Source organism: Pelobates fuscus, chromosome 7, assembly GCF_036172605.1.
Source record: "Pelobates fuscus isolate aPelFus1 chromosome 7, aPelFus1.pri, whole genome shotgun sequence".
NCBI lineage: Eukaryota > Metazoa > Chordata > Amphibia > Anura > Pelobatidae > Pelobates > Pelobates fuscus.
The window spans coordinates 26,280,907-26,286,906 of NC_086323.1; positions in this window are offsets into that span (position 1 = coordinate 26,280,907).

Sequence of the window (6,000 nt, forward strand, 5' to 3'; positions counted from 1 at the left end):
AATAATCCCATTTCTTTTGGACTCCATATAAATTGCTCCAGTCTGATAATGACTCCTTTACACATATTCTAATTTTAGAAAAGTCTGTTTTTCTAAAGTCTAAAACTTTTGTTTTTGTGTGGTGTGACTCAGTCACTGTTCTTATATTAAACCACACTGACTGATGATCACTGGATCCTAAACTTTCACCTACAGTAATATCTGATACCAAATCTCCATTTGTTAACACTAAATCTAGTATGGCCTCTTTACGAGTTGGCTCCTCAACGACTTGTTTTAGAGACAATCCCAGTAGGGAGTTTAGAATATGTGTGCTCCTGGCACAAGTAGCTATTTTTGTTTTCCAATTCACATCAGGAAGATTAAAGTCACCCATGATGATAACTTCCCCCTTCATTGTCATTTTAGCTATTTCTTCAACTAGTAGATTATCTAACTCTTCAATTTGTCCTGGGGGCCTATAAATCACACCTACACGAGTTACTGTGTGATTACCAAATTCTAACGTAACCCAAACGGACTCTATGTTCGCCTCACTAACCTTTATTAGGCTAGATTTTATGCTATCCTTTACATACAGGGCCACCCCTCCCCCTTTCTTGCCTTCCCTGTCTTTTCTATATAAAGAGTATATATTATGGCATACCAGTTGCAACAGTAGACAACCCAGGGTATTCAAATCTTTTTTAGTAGCCACTTAGTCACAAACTCTGACCAAACTTAGTGTTCCCATTTTCTTTTGCATTCTTCACACAAGGACTACACTTTCACTGGTGATATCATCATTATACGTTTTACTGTTTTAAAAACACTCAAAGTTGTGTTCAGCGAAGTCTCGCGAGTATAAAAGTAGCCCCCCATGTCCAGGTTTTATGGTGTTTTGGAAAGTTACAGGGTTAAATATAGGGATTGCTAATTAGATTCTCTGAACTTTCTGCCTGAGTCGTCAGGCAGGTTCCACAAATTATAATTAATAAAATCACATTATTATGTAAAAAATAATACATACATATACACGTAGAATTAAATAAATAAGAAAAATATATATATATATATCTATCACATGGCCAAGCAGGATTGGGTTAGTTGGAACGTGAGTATGGGGAGCTGGGGGGGGAGTGCAATCTGCTGGGCATACCATGCTGTTCTGCGGGTTAAAGTCCACATTTTTCAGAGAGAGAGAGAGAGAACAACCACACACACAATGTTTTAACATACCCGGAAGGTCCTCTCCTTTCTGCTCAACATCATCAGATTTTTTGCGTCTGGCGCCCTGAAATGGCGAGCATATGGGGATTACTACCCATCTAGTGATACATATTAGTAATTATAAATACCCCTATTACTACCCATTTAGTGATACATATTAGTAATTATAACTACCCCTATTACTACCCATCTAGCGATACATATTAGTAATTATAAATACCCCTATTACTACCCATCCGGTGATACATATTAGTAATTATAAATACCCCTATTACTACCCATCTAGTGAGACATATTAGTAATTATAAATATGGATCCACCCACAACCTTGGAGTTAACATGTTACAGCACCCAGTTAATCGTTTGGTTAATTGGAACCTTAAAGAAAAAAAGTCATTTACTTACATTTCGAAAGCGCAAACGCCGAATCCACGGGAAAACATTTCTATTTGCCATCGCTAGCAATTCGATCACCACAACAGCTAAGCAGTGTCTACTGTCCAAGCCGTGTCTAGTGACTGCTGCAAACTGTGAGCATCAAGTGTGAAGTTACATGATGTCACGATGATGTCACAGTGAGCAGTCACAATGGATCACATGTCCCCACCACCTTGACAGACAGACAGACAGACAGACACACAGACATATTATACACAGTTTTATATTATGTATAATGAGTATTTACACCATGCATACTATCTCTCTATCCATCATTCTATCTATCTATCTATCTATCTATCTATCTATCTATCTATCTATCTATCTATCTATCTATCTCTCTATCCATCATTCTATCTATCTATCTCCTATGGATACAGAGACAATGAGGTTTGTTCCCTAATTGTAAAACCAATTGCAAACATTTAGGCAAAATTTATGATTATGAAAATCTCTCCATCTTAGCTTTTGTCAGAGATTGCATTCTTTTAATTTAATGCAAATCGTTTCTCCGTTTGTAGCCCTTGTAAAACAGATCCCAGTAAAATTATAGGGGTGTCTTAATGATGGCAGCTACGGGGCCAGTCAGACTGCAAAATCAGAAATTATTTCATACTATTCAGCAATGTCCGGATTTTTCAATACGGTCCCTGAACGAACCCTGCCACAAATCTGATCCCGATGGCTTCAAATCAGGATTTTAGAAAATCTAGACTATTTGCCGCACTAGCATTCAGTGAGCAAATTGTTAAAACTCAGAGCGGCACAATTGTTAATCCTGTGGTTCTGGCCAGTGCTTGGTATCCATCCACCACATTAAATTGTTTCAATTCTCATTAAATTAAATTATCATTAGCATTATCACCACACCAAAAATTGTCAACTACCCCCCCTTTCTTTATACTTTATACTTGATATGCACTCAGCACACAGGCAGAGCATCGGACGCCTGCCCAATGGCTTCCGATGCTCTGCTACACTGCCGGGTGCCTCCTGGGGAGCGCTCACTCGGCAGCCCGGCGGTCAGGAGAGTTATTGCAGGATGCCTCGACATGGAGGCATTGCTGCAATACCCTTAGAGCGGCTGGAAGTGATCATGATCACTTCCAGCGCTCATATTTGCCGTGGACGTACTAGGTACGTTTGAGGTACTTAAGGACTGTTTTTTGTCATACGTACCTAGTACTTCCGCGATCCTTAAGGGGTTAAAAAATTGTGTCAAATACCAACATTTCAAAATAGAGGAAATGTATTATCTCAAAGGCCTTTTAAAACTCAACAAATCTTTTCTTTTAGGTTTATCTTTTTGGTATTTTACCAAGGTGCGCAAACCTGTAATGTCCCTTCGTCCCAGAAGGGGAGTGAGAATGATAATCTATTTAGACAACATTCTCATTATGTCACATGGACTAGATACACTTCAATTTCATTTTCAATGAGTGTTAAATCTTTCCACAAGTTTTGGTTTCGTAAACAACTACAAAAAAATAATAATCAATTTTAACACCGTTTTAGGAGGTAGAGTTTCTGGGATTTTTTGTGAATTCCAATTTGGCTACTCTCAGTCTTCTATCAAGGAAACTGAAGATGATTCGGAAAGAGATCAGATCAGTTCTAAACAAACCGTTTATCTCCATCAGATCTCCAGCTAGGATCACAGGCCTATTATCGGCTTCCATTCAAGTGATTTTTCCAGCCCCTCTGAACGCTCTTACTCCAAATAGAAGAGCAAAACTAATTTGGTGGTGAAGACAGAGTTAACTATGCCTTTCCCCCATTTGCAATGATATCTCGAGTTCTTCCTAAAACAATAGTCCAGAAACCCACCCAAGTGTTAGTGACACCTCTTTGGTCATCACAACCTTGGTACCCTCAACTACCTCTGATAGTATCACTTATTTTGGATCACACGAATCTCATAGAGAGCTCTCAAATTTAACGAGAATCGTTCTATCAGAAGCATGGGCACCATGTACCCACGCAAATTATGGACCAGCCTGGACAATTTTTTTTTTAATTCTTTATTTTTGTGGGTATACAAAATACGTTAATGCTTTACATCGTGTGCAAAATGTTTTCATGTTGTTTAACACTTATGATATACACATAATAAAATCACTACTGGCAACATTTACACATTCGCTGAATTCACCCTTTTTTTATGTAGAAAGTCGTATAGGTTACTCCTCTTGCCTAACCCTTAGTTGGAGTGTCGCGTGTTGGGAGGGTGCATGGAGCCGGCTGGATAGGCCCTGCTTTTGGATGACGGGGCTGATGGCCTACATGGGCTCTCATATTTAGTTTTATGGATACTCAGGTAAGTGGTCGATGGCCGCTTAGTCAGCTCAGTATGGGGGGGGGGGGGTCATCTTACACAGAATCCTTTGTTATCCGCTCTCGGAGCCAGTTATCAATTTTAGATCTAAAATGGTGAATAATAACTTTAAAGGAAGGAGCTATGGCGCAATCTTGCACTAAACACATTTTTCGATAAGAAACTTGACATGTAATGCAAATTTAAAACATGAAACAAATCATAACATAAAACGAGACCGCAGCTATGCGGAGAGTTTGTAAGCCTGTGCAGGAAGTTCAGCATACAGTCCTGCAGAGACGACCTGTGTGGGTCGATAATAGGATAGAGTCTTGTGGCGAAACCAACCTCGCCACTATGAACTGGAGAAGCCTGTTTGCCCGCCTGCTGCCTTTGGACTATGGACCCGACTTTATGGGAATGTGATACCCCAGATAGCTATACCATGGAGCCTATTCATATAATGAAAGACTATGGGAAAGACTTTAGCTCCATGGCAATTGTACTGTGTGAATAGGATCTGCGCGCTATTCGGTAGTTTTGTGCGCACAGATCCCAGCTATCTGGGGATATGTGAAATGTCTGTGTGTTATGGATAAAAAGTAACTTTCTGTATTTTAAAGTGTTTTATGTCTTTCTGTAACCATGTGGTTAATGGAGTCTGCTTCTGTTATGGTACTTTTTCAGTAAACCAAAATGTTTAAATGTCTATCTGTTCCTGTCCAAATTAAAGAGAATTGAATTGCGTATATACGCTGAAGTAATTCAGTCTGACACACGGAGTTCAGGTTAAAATAACTTCGAGGAAATTTATTGGCAAGTGAAGCAGAGCGGGCGCGCAGGCCCTTTTAAGAGGCATTTTGCGTCATCATTGATTATCAAGATATCAGTGAATAAACATCATTAATTGGATTAATTGTTAAGTGTCTGGATTAGTGTCCACCTATCAATATAATTAATTGGCTCAAAAACTAAGTGGTTAGCATCGTGTCCACCCACCAAGAGGTGGTATTGTTTTGGACACGGGTGGGGACAAGGGGGGCTTGAGCGTCATTTTACACGGTTAGTGATGTCAGGTCTTGTGGTTAGGTGCAAGGTCTCTTATGAATAGAACATTTCATTACTACTGTGTTCTCATGGCCTTTAAATTATACTATGTTGCGAGTTAGGGGAAATTCAACAGTTCCTGGGTTAGTCATGTCCTTATGGAGAACAGGGCCGGCCTTAGGGGTGTGCGAGCTGTGCGGCCGCACAGGGCGCCATGGAGCAGGGGGCGCCCTGTGGCCGCACAGCTCACACATGGCAGAACAAAAAAAAAAAAAAAAAAAATTTGCGGAGGGGGCGGAGCTTAGCGTGCGGCGGGGGCGGAGCTTAGCGTGCGGCGGGGGCGGGGCTTAGCGTGCGGCGGGGGCGGAGCTAAAATGCCGTCTTATTGCTGCAGGGGAAGCAGGAAGGAGTCCCTGCTTCCCCCCACAACCAGAATCCAGGAGCTGCACTGCCTGTCTGCCTCCAGAAGGAACAGAGGTAACTATGTGATTGTCTGCTTGTGTGTCTGTGTGTTTGACTGTCTGCCTGTGTGTGTGTGTGTGTGTGTGTGTGTGTGTGTGTGTGTGTGTGTGTCTGTGTGTTTGACTGTCTGCCTGTGTGTGTGTGTGTGTGTGTGTGTGTGTCTGTGTGTTTGACTGTCTGCCTGTGTGTGTGTGTGTGTGTGTGTGTGTCTGTGTGTTTGACTGTCTGCCTGTGTGTGTGTGTGTGTGTGTGTGTGTGTGAGACTGTCTGTGTCTCTGTGTGTGTGTGTGTGTGTGTGATAGCAATAGCCAGAGCACTTATTCGTTCACCCAAAGTTCTACTTCTAGATGAAGCCACTTCTGCATTGGACAATGAAAGTGAGAAGGTAAGAACACAGAGTATAATATAAATCCCAGTGAATGGTGAAAGAGATCTATTAGAGCAAAACTGTAATGGTTCTTGTCTAGATTAACACCAAACATTCAGAGTTCCGTTTTTCATGTAGCTGAGTTGTTTTTAATTACTTAAGC